The sequence below is a fragment of the Cebus imitator genome, unplaced genomic scaffold, assembly GCF_001604975.1.
Source record: "Cebus imitator isolate Cc_AM_T3 unplaced genomic scaffold, Cebus_imitator-1.0 Scaffold10, whole genome shotgun sequence".
Classification (NCBI taxonomy): Eukaryota; Metazoa; Chordata; class Mammalia; order Primates; family Cebidae; genus Cebus; species Cebus imitator.
The window spans coordinates 647,858-662,207 of NW_016107325.1; the positions used below are offsets into that span (position 1 = coordinate 647,858).

General features: G+C 37.6%; 1 long non-coding RNA gene across 1 annotated transcript in view; it reads left to right on the top strand.

Annotated features, from left to right (window-relative positions):
* Window positions 1–3,086: 3,086 nt before the first annotated feature.
* Window positions 3,087–14,350, top strand: part of LOC108316911 — an 11,921-nt gene continuing 657 nt past the window's right edge. Inside the window, exons 1-2 of the long non-coding RNA XR_001830500.1 lie at window positions 3,087–3,159; window positions 6,758–6,762. This is a non-coding gene — a long non-coding RNA (uncharacterized LOC108316911). The remainder of the gene's footprint in view (window positions 3,160–6,757; window positions 6,763–14,350) is intronic.

Here is a 14,350-nt window from a genome sequence, read left to right on the forward strand (position 1 = left end):
CTCCCAGGTTCAAGTGATTCTCCCACCTCAGCCTCCCAAGTAGCTAGGATTACAAGGCATGCACCACCACGCCTGGCCAATTTTTGTATGTTTAGTAGAAATGGGTTTCACCATGTTGGCCAGGTTTATCTTGAACTTTGGCCTCAAGTGATTCATCCACCTCGGCTTCCCAAAGTCCTGGGATTACAGGCATGAGCCATTGAGCCTAGCCAAGAATGTACAAAAGTTCTGAAACACTATAGGCTTAAGGAATAAGGGGCATAATTTCATACCAGAATTAGGCTGGCAGCACCCTCAATGTATATCTGGCTTTATACATTCCTTAGGAAAAAAAAAAAACATTATAGAAGTATTTAAGTAGAATTAAGCTTTGCAGAAATGATTTTTTGAGAGAGAGTCCCCAGAACCAAAACATCTGTTCTGTGGAGATATTTATTTAGCAGCATGGCCTGCAGAAGTAGGAGGAGGTGACCAGGTGTGATAGATCATGCCTGTAATTCCATCATTTTGGGAGACTGAGGCAGGATGAATACTTGAAACCAGGAGTTTGAGACCAGCCTGGACAACACAGCAAGACATCATCTCTACAAAAAAAAAAAAAAAAATTAGCCAGGTATGGTGGTGTGCACCTACAGCCCCAGCTACCTGGGAGGTTGAGGTAGGAGGATTAGTTAAGCCCAGGAGTTGAAGATGACTATGATCACAGCACTGCACTCCAGCCTGAATGACAGAGCAGGATCCTGTCTTTTAATAGAAAAAAAAACAAAAAGCAGGAGTTCAGAGGTACGAAAATTTAGTATTTAGTGTGAAATAAGTGTGGATTTGACCCTGTGAAAGAGCTCAACGAGAATCTGCAAGAATAGTGAGGACAGAAGCAGGCAGATAGCCCAGGACCTTGAGTTTGGTGGAGTTTGGTAGGGAGGCACACGCTAAGTAGGATCAAGTTCCAGATTACACAGTCCTAAAGACTGTCATCACAACAAAAGCACCAAGAACGAACTCAGATTTTATGCAGAATATTACCTTGGAGTTGCAGAAAAAGCCGGGCAAGTTATATAAATTGAAACTTTCTGCCTCAAACATGAATTTACTTGACAGTTTATTTCTGAACTTGATGCATAAAAAGAAGTTTAAAAATCATTGCTCTTATTTAAATAACTGAACTATTTCACTTCGTGTATGATAGTTCTCATTAACCCACTCTTTTAGTATGCATATTACACAGTCAAGCAATTAATGAATGTATTTTTCTAGTATCTAACAGAATTGTAATGAAAGGGAAAAGAAACAAAATATTTGAACCTGTTAATACAATTTTTCTTAATTACAGGAAATATCTGTAGAGACAAATGAAAATTGAAAAGCAGCATGTGTCAGATCTATTCCTGAGGCTGAAATATTCATTTAAATTTGGGTTTCCTAAGATCCTAATCTATAAAACTTTGATGATAACAAATTCCTTTCTCTTATGTTGCTATCATAGGTCAAAATTAATAGCATATAGTTATAGTGTTCTACAAGGCTTTTAAAAATAAAATAAAATAACTATTTAAAAGTAAAATATAACCAATATTTAAAAGCAATATTCGATGAGTCTTTTCTAGCAAACTAAAAACAAATTTTCCCCTACTTCCAAAACAGACACACACACTCATACTCATGCATACATATACACATATATAAATATATTTACTTGTTGAGGATCAGTCAGAAGAGGAAGAGGAAAGATAAATTTCCTTTCAGAAATCCCATCCCTAAGTTTAGCAACGGGGATGGTCAGTTCAGTTACAAAAGTTTTAATAAAATAAGGTGTCTCAGTATTCCATTCATCACTTTATCAATAAAGGGCGTGGAACCACTGGACTCAGAAGTTTAGAGAGTATTGAACCCTGTTGCTGATCTGGTTCAAACTTACTTTGACAAAAGGAAAAATAAGGACCCTATAAAGGACCAAGGTTATGATAAATGAGAGAAATCTGTTTAATTAAAGCTTCTTTCCATTAGCAACCTGCTCTTAGTTCTGATAGTACTATGATTACCAAAATACATAGCATATTTTAGACTACATTAAGCCCATGTTGTAAACCTTTCTTTGCATAATTTCTTGTCAAACATCTGCCTGAGGAATTATGCTAGAGCAAAGTTACATTACAGAATAGAAATGCACTGGTGCCACATTTCTAAATGACACCGTTTTAAAAGATGCCCTTTAATTTTATTTTGTCCATCATTAATTTTTATAGCATGTCCCTTCCAAGGGGTAAAAGTTTTCAATATTATCTCTTTTAGCCTTATGACACCACTCATCAGTAGGATGCTCTCACTTCTTTGAAATAATAAAATATGTTTAATTCAACTTTGCGTCATGCACTGAATCAAGAGAGTGCTTTGCACAGAATCAAAAATAAACATACTTTTAAAACAACTATCATCAAGGAACATCTGCATTAATGTGGGTTCTCCAAGAGGCTGACACAAAGATGTAAGTATTTTATTGGGAGAATTGCTTGTGACAGAACATGAAGAGGGAGCCTTATGATCACAATGTAAGTCTCTAGTCTACAAGTAAAAGAGAAGGAAGGTAGGGTGAAAGTGTCCTAGACTGCCGTGAAGCATAAGGAAGTTCAATAAGGCTGTCAAGATGTTTTTGAGCCAAAGTGACCACACTGAGAGGCTGTGTTCTAGGAATGAATCTGCCCTAGTATCCCTCTTGCACCTAGTCATTCATTGGCTGGGAGCAGCCTACGCGCAGCCTCATTGCCTATGCACTGGTAAATTTTAGATATCAGAAGCCAGTGTTCTTGGTCACTCATGCTCCCTGTAGCTGGAGGTCTGCAGGTTGATTTCTCGTGGCCACTGCTATGGTCTGAATGTGTGTCTCCAAGACATTCATATGTTGAAATCCTAACTCACAAGGTAATAATATTAAGAGGTGGGACCTTTGGGAAGGTGATTAGCTCAGAAGGGCAGAAACCTTATAAATGGAATTAGTGCCCTAATAAAAGATGTCTCAGACTACTGTCTCCTCTTCTACAGTGAAAAGGCAGTACTCTTTGAAACAGAAAACAGGTCATCACCAGGACACAGAATCTGCCAGTGCTTTGATTTGGGACTTCCCAGCCTCTGAAACTATGAGAAATAAATTTCTGTTGTTTATAAGTCAGTCAGCATATGGCATTTTGTTACCATATCCCAAACTACCTAAAACAGTTGCTATAGCACCTATCATATGGCAGACCTTGTCACACATGTCCTTCTTCATTACAACAAGTCTGTAAGGTAGTATAATCATTCCATTTCACATAAAGAAACATATTTAGTGAAGTTCACTAACTTTTCCAACTGAAAGCCTGTATGAAATAGAACCAGAATTCAATTTCATGTCTATATGGATCCAAAGCTTATTTATTGAATTAATTAATTAATGCACAAATAAATTAAGAGGAGTTCCTTGGATATACAGGAGACTTAAAAAGACAAGTAAATTTACAATTTTAAAGCTGATGGGCCAGGTGCAGTGGCTCACGCCTATTATCCCAGCACTTCGAGAAGCCAAGGTAGGTGGATCACCTGAGACCAGGAGTTCGAGATCAGCCTGGCCAACATGGAGAAACCCCCATCTAATACAAAACTAACCAGGCATGGTGACACAAGCCTGTAGTCCCAGCTACTCAGGAGGCTGAGGCATGAGAATCTCTTAAACCCGGAAGGCAGAGGTTGTAGTGAGCCTAGGCCTGGCCACTACATTCCAGCCTGAGACTCATTCTCAAAAAAAACAGAGTGAGACTCAGTCTCAAAAAAAAATAGAAAATAAAATAATAAAGCTGATGCACAGAGAAGTAAACCATAAAGTCATTCAGCTAGTAGGTAATAAAAATGTATTTTAAAAACAGATGTCCCATCTGATTTTTCTCTCTACTAAATTACAGTGTTTTTTGTAGTTTGAATTTTTAGTGTATCAATATAGATATATTTTATAAGGGAAAGTGGAAGTCTGCTTCACAAAAAGTTCAACTTTGTTCATGGTTTCAGTCCTACTTATAAAACTGAATAATTAAAATTATATGCAAATTCACCTGTGTACATCAAGAGAGGAAGAGTTCCTTATAATATGACCTGTATTTGTTCAGCTCCATGGAAACCATTTCAATGCATTATCCACACATGATTTACATAAATCTGTGGGGGGGAAGGTAAGAGATGTGAAGTGGCACAATCTGAAAGGAAACAATAGGGCATCATTCATGTCTAAGAACTTACGGGGAACCCAGGGGTGTTTCCTGAGCCTGTGCAGGTATACAACACAGCCAACTGTAATTATGCATCTGTCTCTAATAGCATAAGACATAGTGAAAAGGCAAATCCACACTTCCTCATTCCAAAACAGGCATCTGGACAATTCAGGTCCTCTTTAAGTTGCTGAATCTTATTTACTCTAAAAAAAGCTGTATCCAACTGCAAAATATAACAATAACAGCAATACATTTATACACACATACACACACACACACACACACACACACACACAGAAAAGCACGACACTTAAGTTTTACTTATTCCACAAAAAAAAAACAGAAGAGGAAGAAATAGCCCAAATAACTCAGGCCCCACCTCTATTGCTGCTTAAAATACTGCAAGTAATTGAAGGAAAATCAGAGAATATTGCTTGAATTACATAGTTATTTGCTTCAATTGCTCCCTTCCATATGTCTTAGATATCTGGCCATCCTGCAAGTATAATAGATTGCCAACCATGCACTCATGAAGAAAAAACCACCCCCTTGCTCTCACATATTTGAAAATCCCATAAATACCGATTGCATAACATCTTCTTTTTAGAAAGTGGTTCTTTGAAAGTACTTTTTTATGGAGTTTACTGTTTTGAAGCATGAATGATTTCTCTGCCTGTTTCTGAACAAGGAAAATGGTTCTTCCCATGAAATACAAAGAACACGTATACCTGACCTTGAGAATGTTTGTTCTGTGTGTGTATTCCACTTGAAGTAAAATGGTCCTGGATTTGGACACCAGTGAGTTGAGAAACACAGGTACACCGTGCCCTTAGAGTAAAGCTGATTTAGCTCTGACACTTCCCTATTTGCCAAGCCAAAGCTGTTGCACAAATCACACAGTTTGTAAAAGAGAAGGGGGAAAAACTGCTTCATCCAGTTTTTCTGCCTAAGGGCTGAATCAGATACACCTCAGCTTCAATTCTAAACCTCTCCCAGGAAGTGAACTCCTAACCGTGACATCGGCAGCCTTGTCTAGGACAAGTACATTTTCAAGAACTGACAACTTGAGGCAAATATTCCAGCACAACACATTTACCAAAAAGTGTAGTGAATTAAATCCTTCATGTAATTTGATTTAGAAAGGGATTCCTTTCCAGGTTATATTTCTAGTTTCACCTGGTTAGGAAATTTGGTGGGTAAGAGGATACAAAAGCTGTTGAAGTAATGATTGCCTTTCTAGTTGACTTCTATGCCACTTGGCTTTTGAATTAAAAAGTGCAATGAAGGCTGCCTCTAGAAACATTTTTTAGTTTTGGATTAGTCAGTTTCTAGATGCCAGTAGGACACCTACCAAAACCATAATTCATTCCAACTAGTGGGAAAATTATCTGATTATAAAACAAGTATCATTTATTACTTTTATCATTGTTAATTCTCCTGGAAAGAGAATGATCATATCAGCTTCAGTTTTTATTTTAAATAAAGACAACCATCCTAACTAGAGCCAAGATATTTTGTTTTTATATGTAAAAAGGAAAGGCATTTACATAGTATAGCAATAAAATGGAATTGTGGTTGAGGGCAACAACAAAAACAAAAAACCTTAATCTAGGCTGATAAACACTGAAGATCTATATTAAACTCATATCAATTCCATAAGAAATTGTATACCCAATGATTTTATAAAGTATTTCAAAGCAAAAATATGACAACCAGAAGGAGAGCAAATACTGCTAGTCAACTCAAATTTTGTTTTCCTAATTTTTGATGGGTTATTCTCCTAAGAACACTCAGGAGATATTATACTCTCCTACTGCAGCAAGAAAGGATGACATCAATGGCAAGCTAAGCATTTTCGGTTATACCAAGTGTATAGGGAAAGTCCATTGAAAATTTTAGTGTGAAACCATAATTTTAGAAATCTAACTTGGCAATGGTGTGAAAATTAAATTGGGAGGGAAAGAAGACAGAAAGATCATTTGGAAAATTAGTAAAATAGGAGAAATTTAATTAAGAATGGACCAAAAAAGGTAAAAAAGGTGATTTAAGAGGGGCATGAAGGTAAGCTTTTGAAAAGTTAGCAAGTGATTGAATACAGAAGCTGAGGGAGTCAGGAACATGAGGAGGTTTAGGGAAATGTGGAAGAAGTTGTATTTTTGTTTGGAGCATGGTGCATTTAGAGCTTTGCAACAGAAAATCGCCAGTGTAGAATAGAATCTCCAATAAGATACGAAGTGTGGCAATAATGTCATCACTAGCCATCCATTTAGGATTAAGAGTTGAGTGTGCCTGATATTGCCAACATGGAAAAATAGGCTGATGATAATCAGGGACTGAGCTTTGGAAAATACCTACATTTGGAAAATTAGAAGAGGAAAAAGAATTAAAAAATGAAACAGAATGATTGACAAGTGTATGAAAAACCTAAGATGATACCATCTAAAATTTCTTTTGCAAAAAACTAAGAAATTTTTGAAAGATGAAATATTGGAGACTAATAATGTAAAGAAGGAATAAGAAACAAGGCTATGTAACTTTTAAAAGTTTGCTTACAGGATTTGGAGTATTCACTCACATCCTATCCTGCAGGCTAGAAGAAGACCATTGAAAACAGAAGTTAAAATTACCAGGGTCCTGGCAGATGCACTAAATAATACATGGAAGACACAATAGAAAGGATAGGGGACATTTTTTCCTCGAAATGAAGAATGAGGAAACAAAAACAGGAGAGATTATAATGGTGTAAAATTGAGGGAGCTTGAGATAGAATGTCTAAGGCAATCTGCAAAGGAAATGACGAGGTGGCAAGCACAGAACAGAGGACTGTGTTTTGAAATAAGTGAGAAGGGGATGGAACATGCACTTTGGAAAATAGGATACTATAAACAAGTCACTGTAACTGAGTACTTTCATGTCACTATGTATTCCCACCATTAGCATAGAATTTTCGTCCATGAATTTTCCTCCTTCACTCAAGATCCTAGTTGCTTTCAAAACCATTGGATGATTAATATCCTTGGTAAATAACTATCCCACTGAAACTTATACTCTGCAACTATGGTCTAACTTGTGACTGTTCTTTTTCTACAAATTAAGAGACTAAAGAGTTTGACCAATTACTACATTTTCAAGTAAACTAAAGAAAAAAAATAATAAAAAATACTGAAGTCCTCATTTCTTGCTTTGAACATGCCACTAGATTCTCAGGAAGATTAGTGCTGACTCCTTAGAGAAAAAGTGCCTCAGCAAATTACATTTGGCCCCTTCAAATTGCTCCTACCATGTCAAAGTCTATCATAGCACAATATATACCATTGTTTTCTTGTCCTAAGTTGTCACATCCTGTTGCTCTGCCTGAATCTGCAAGTGCCAAGTTACGCCCTAAAAAGAGATGTTTTCCAATGGTGGTTCAATGGCACAGTTTCTTAATAAGAATCTTAGTTCCAGATGAAAGAACAGATCTGGGAAGTAGGCTTCTGGATCAAGCATTGCCAAAAAGAACACACAAAGTCAAAAGTGTTTTAAACAATGACACATATACATCTCCAACATTCTTTTCCTCATCCCTTTTTTTGTTCCTCCATTAAATATACTGGCACTTTAAATTCCTTTTAATGTCTTCATGTGTTTACTTCTGCAGGGTGATCTTACTGTTTGTTTTCAGTTTTCTTTGGGTGCATTGCTCATAGTAAAGCATAAGCTTCATAGGGGTAGGGGCTAGGCTGTGCATGATGATATATATTCATCTTAGTATTGTGTCTGGTACAGAGGTAGACTTAGCAGTATTTACTGAATGAGCTAGGCATAGTGGATCACACCTGTAATCCCTGGACTTTGGGAGGCCAAGGCAGGAGGATCGCTTGAATTCAGGAACTTGAAAACAGCCTGGACAACATAACGAGGCCTCATCTCTACTGAAAAAAAAAAAAAAAAAGTTAGCTGGGTGTGGTGGTGTGCACCTGTAGTCCCAGCTACTCATGAGGTAACATAGGAGGATCGCTTGAGCCCAGAAGATTGAGGCTGCAGTGAGCCATGATCACACCACTACTCTCTAGCCTGGGTGACGGAGAAAGACCCTGTTGAAAAAATAAAATTACTAAATGAATAACTGAATTCCAGAAAAGGAGATCTAAATATAGGAAAACTGTCTATGAGATCAGTCTGGCATAAGCTGTTCCCAGCATATTAGCTAAAATTGATCAAGGGTTCATCTTCGAAACAGCCACAAACTACAGTTAAATGAGTCATTCTAGAATTTTTGCTTAAAGTAACTTTATACTCAGTAGGTTATAATCTGTAGAACCTACTTCCTTGTTTTTGAAAACTCCAATATCATTAAGTAATGAGACCATCTGGTTCTTGTCATTATGAAAACATTGATACACTGATTCTTCTATTTTGAGGTGAAATTATAAACTTGAACAACACCAACAGTTACTGACTCTTTCAAATTAGGAAGCAACCCTTAAAAGAATGTTAATAGTTCATAGCATCCTTTTCTGGCTCTAAACAAGGACTTTCATCTGTGAAATAAAGGGAAGAAATAATATATATTTCACTTTCAGAAGACCTTTAAATGGCAATTAAGAGACACACCTATGATTGGTGATTGATAGCAGGTGCAACGTGCAGTTAACTGTGGGATAAAATAAACACCTCAACCAGCACTATGCACACAAGAGACCTCAGTGAATGGAGTGGTGTGTTTAGACAATGATTGCTGGAGAACAGTGTACCCATAGTTAGCTCATTCCTGGAAAGGATATGCTATCAACCTGTTTTAGATTAGGAAAAATAAATTTCATTGTTGTTTCTTGCTAGCCTGGAGTTCTACCTTCATTTAACTTAGTGAGTTGTGTGCTTTCTCTGGATCTACACTTCTATACCAAAAGGAGAGAATGGAATGTGTAAGTTTATTGAAAGAACACAACTAGGCACAGGACATTTGAATAATCTTCAGTGGCCCAGAGTCAAACAGAAGCTAAACTGCAAACACTTAGCATGTCATTTAAGGTCTCCTACAGTCAATATCCAATGTATCATGGCTGAATTACCTTCAAAAACTTTCACCGTGGTTGAACCCCTTTCTGTACTGTCTTCCAAGCACACTGTGCAATGTCTTTTGTTCAAGCTGTTCTAAAACTAGAAAGGCGACTTTTCTCTACTTCACCTTTTTGAGAATCCACAGTCTTCTAAAGTGAACTCAACTCCTACCACCCCACACCAACAGAATTGTCTCTACCATAGCTTGAAGCTTTGCCTCTTCCTCCTCTGAAATCCTATGACAACTAAGCATATCTATCTTTGTCACGTCTTGCATTTTTATCTTAAAGACTGTCATCTTAAGTAGTAAACTAAAACGCCTACTTTACTTAGCTTTTCGTAGTGTATATTTTGTCTTTCAATTTATTTTGTGAGAGAGCAAGTTCCACATGCTACCAGTTTCTATGCAGCATGTATACATATATGTAGAGAGAGAAAGAGAGTCTGCACTCAGTAAGTACCTAGAACATTCATTGAAATTAAATCATTGAAAATAAGATTATGCCTTTAATTCCAGCAGTCTGGGAGGCCGGGGCAGGTGGATCACGAGGTCAGGAGATCGAAACCATCCTGGCCAACATGGTGAAACCCTATCTCTACTGAAAATACAAAACTTAACTGCGCGTGGTGGTGCATGCCTGTCATCCCAGCTACTCAGGAGGCTGAGGCAGGAAGAAATGCTTGAACCAGGGAGGCAGAGGTTGCAGTGAGCCAAGATCACGCCACTGCACTTCAGCCTGGAGACAGAGCGAGACTCCGTCTCAAGAAAAAAAAAAAAAAGGAAAATAAGAATACTTCTAAAAGGCTTTTCTTAGGCTAAAGTAGTTTAAGAATAATACAGTTTGAAAGAATGTGTTTTAAACCAATTTAACCCCAAATAAGGACTGTGAGTACTATTACTATTGCTACTGCTTAATTATATTCACATGTTACTGATATACTACTTTCATTGATGTAAATTATACGTCAAAGGGGCATGTTCTGGCCTTAAGTAGATAATCTGGTGTGGTTCCCATTGTGTTTGTTTAACCAACTTGGTGCAATGCCCAGTAGAACGACGAGGATAATGTGGAGCCTTAACACTTTGTTAGTGGATGCCAATGCACTTATAACCTGAGTTAAGCTTTGCTCCCAAGTGCTTCCTCACCTGCAAAAGTGGAACTGAGTTCTCTCCCTAGCTCCAATGTTGTTTTAAGCTAAAGAGCTAAAGTCACTTTTAAACACTAAAGTTTTCTCACACTTTAAGTGAGCCATATAGTTTCCTGAACCATGGTCCTTAAAGGCAAAGATTTTCTGAAAGATATTAAAATTAAATTGAAAGATTGCATCCAGGTCTCATCCTAGTGACCCACACTTAATTCTCAGTTTCATGTGAGACCATCAAATAATATGGTACTTGGTTTTCCAATATTCCCAGAAAAAAATCTAAAACAGGCATTGAGAAAAATATGGTACTATACTAACCCCATCGTTTAATATTTATATTTTTCAATTTCTTCACAGATCTAACATTGTAAATCCATGATTTACAATCGGGAACTAATATGAGGGAAAAATTCCCTGAGTATGACACTGAATAAGTACATCCAATTCACAATGAATATAACTTACATTAGGATGCATAGTCAGTTTTTTTAACATAAGTTTGCCATCTTTTATTACTGATGATCAGAGTTTGTCTATGTATGAGTCTAGAAGCCCTCACTGATTGTGACTGTACAAACTTAAATCACATCATCTTCTCTCAAGAACACAGATGTGTCGAGGGTAGAAAAATATTATATTAATAACACAGCAGTCCCTCTGCCTTACCCCACCCCCTCAATAGGCAGTCTAGTGAACGTGACTCTTCAAACTGAACTAGAATAGTCAGACACAACTGGCAACTTCAAAATAAGGGGAACTTGAGGATTAGTACATGTCCGGTTATTGCTCAATTATATCACAGAAGAAAGCAAATTTGCATGTTTCCAAAGTAAACTATGAGAGCCACTTAGGCCCTCCCGCTCTGTTCCACACACAGGCTGATGATGTGGAGAGATGGCAGTGCACCTGGCCACATGGAGATGGAAAGAGGCCAGCTTTAACCCTTTCAGGAGCATATGAATGAGCCCAAGGCCATTGATCTAATTAAGACCAGACAAGAATTCTCTCATGTAGCAAGAACACATGAAGCTACACTGCACATTTCTATTATGTATAAATTGTTCTTATATTTAATCCGAAACTACATTAAATCTCTCATAAGAAAAATACATATTAATTTAAACAAGGTATTTTAAAGGCTGAAAAATTAAATGAAGGCAGAGTTGGGTGAATCAAGAGAGTTACAACTCATCTTTGGTAACAGAGAAGCAGAGGCCTGGAAGTCACCTGTTAGTGTAGAGATTGAGACCCTCCAGGATCACATGTGTAGAGATAGAATAAAAAGAGCAAAACAAATCTAAGATTCCAGATATCTCACGCCAAGTCTATAAATAGGGAAGTTATTGCCTGGTGATTAAGAAGCTCCCTTTTAAACATTATACACTTTCTCCTAAAGCCACAGAAACTTCCGGCTCCCACTTGCAGCAGAATGTGTGTATTTCCTAAAGAATTGTCTCTTAAATGTTTTGGAGTCATGATCCCCTTGAAAATCTGATAAAGCATGAAAGGCTCACATCAGAATAATTTTTGAATTTCCATATCCACTAAACTTGCATATATTTACAGTGATCCAGAAACTGTCCAAAATTCCATATGTGGACATGTAGGTCCATAAAAAACAGATTAAGGACCAGTGCCTTGAAGGGTGATGGAGGTGAAAAATGAAAGGCCAAAACAGAACTACTACTGATCATGAACAAAATAAATTATTCTCTTGAAAGGGACTGAAGTATCGAAAGCCCCTTAAGTTTTCTCCATTTCCCATTTTCCTTCTTAGTCTTCCTCATTTCTTCAAGTGATAATGGAAGACTCAGATGCCAAACTTTCCAGAAACCACCTACACTGACTGCACCATTCATCTGCTAGAGGCGGTCACTATGCAGCTAATTGTTCACTTACAATAAAGCATACCTCTATTCTTTTCCTTAACCATGCCCAGAAGAATTACTTTAAAATGCATTTTCCACACTATAAAGTGTGTCCTAACAAAACACAATAAACTCAACAGCAATGTGATTACTGTACTTGTAAAACAGTTGGTGTTTTAGCAATATGCCCTTAAAAAAGTATGCTTGGAAAAATGGATTCTGTTTCAACAGTTAAAAGGACATAATTATTTTTCTGCCGCATAACAATTTTTAAATGTTAATGAGTTAAAATACAGTACCAAAACAGCTCCCATGCAATAATACAGCATATCATTTGGCTGCCTAGTTCGTCTTCCTTTGTTTTTCTTTCTATGGTCAGATAATATGCAGTAATATGGGAAGACCACAGGTATCAGGTAACCATAGCATGACAATCACATGGGACAGCTTGCTCTTCTGTAAACTTTCTCCAAATTTATATAACTAGGTTTTCTCAACCTCAGCTTATGGATATTTCGGACCCGACGAGTCTGTTGTGGGAGCTGCACTGTTCAATGTTGAATAATTAACAGCATCCCTGGCTTCTACTCACTAGAGAATAGCAGCACCCCACCTCCACCCCGCAGCCATAGCAATCAAAAATTCTCCAAACATTGGCAAATGTCCTCTGGGGGGCAAAATTTTCCCCAGTTGAGCATCACTGGTGTAAACCATAGTTACAGGAAAGGCATCATTGGTAAGGCAGCATGCATTGTATCACTGTGTCTAAATAATCTGTCCACTAGATGGGGGGTGGGGGGTTAATTTTTTCAATTATATTGATCTAATATTGTGAGCAGTGCCATCAGCAAGACTTCTGTCAAAAGAGTTATCAAATTCATCAAGAAAAAATAATTTATTTGCAACCTCAATGATTTAATACAGCTAATAAAGGAAACGTTAAAATCTCATGAACTGCTTCCATTCATTTAATTAACAAGAAGAGCCCAGGCTATGCCAGGTACTGTGACAGAAGCTGATTCCAGATTTAAAATGATAGACACATTCCTGCCTTCAGAGATTCAATGCCAATACAAAAGTCAAGTAGGGAAATAGGCAATTATGGTATATAGAGCAAGTATTATCATGGGGAAAGTAGCTGGGAAACCTTAACTAGACTTACGGGATTTCAAGAGATTCCTAGGAAACATTATATGCAAGCTGAGACCTAAAACATGAACAGAAATGAGATGAAGGAAAGAGCATGAGAATATGACTAAGAAACTGGAACAGTATGAGAGGTGGCCCAGAGAGGTGATAAAGAGCATTCCAGGAAATATAAACATTATTATATGGATAGAGTGTAGCAAATGAGGGAGATTTTTAAAGAAGTAAGAGAGAGAGGAAAGCAGGGGGCAAATCAGGAAGGAAATCACGTTAAGGGGCCTGAGGTTTATTGCAAGGAAAAGGGAACTCAATAAAAAATTTCAAGTGGGAAAGTAGAATTATTAGATTTTTTTCAGGGAGATCACTCTAGCTATAGTGGGTGTATTAATCAGGGTTCCCCAGAAAAATAGAGCCAATTGTGTGTGTGTGTGTGTGTGTGTGTGTGTGTGTGTGTGTGTGTAGAGAGAGAGAGAGAGGGATAGAAAAACAAGAGAGAGTGAGAGAGGTGATAAGGAATTGGCTAATGCATTTATGGCATATCCCAAGATTTGTCTGGTGACTCAGCAAACTGGGGACCAAGGTAAGTATTTTCATCTTTTCAGGCTTTCCACTGATTGGATGAGGACTACCTATGTTAGGAAAGGCAATCTAATTATTCAGTCTATCCCTGTAAATGGTAATCTCATTCAAAAACACCCTCACAGAGATGCCCAGAAAAATGTTTGACCAAATATCTGTACAGTCTGTGGCCCAGTCAAGTTGGCATATAAAATTAACCACGACAGGCCAGGCATGGTGGCTCAAACCTGTAATCCCAGCACTTTGGGAGGCTGAGGCGGGCAGATCACGAGGTCAAGAGATCTAGATCATCCTGGCCAACATGGCGAAACCCCGTCTCTACTAAAAATACAAAAA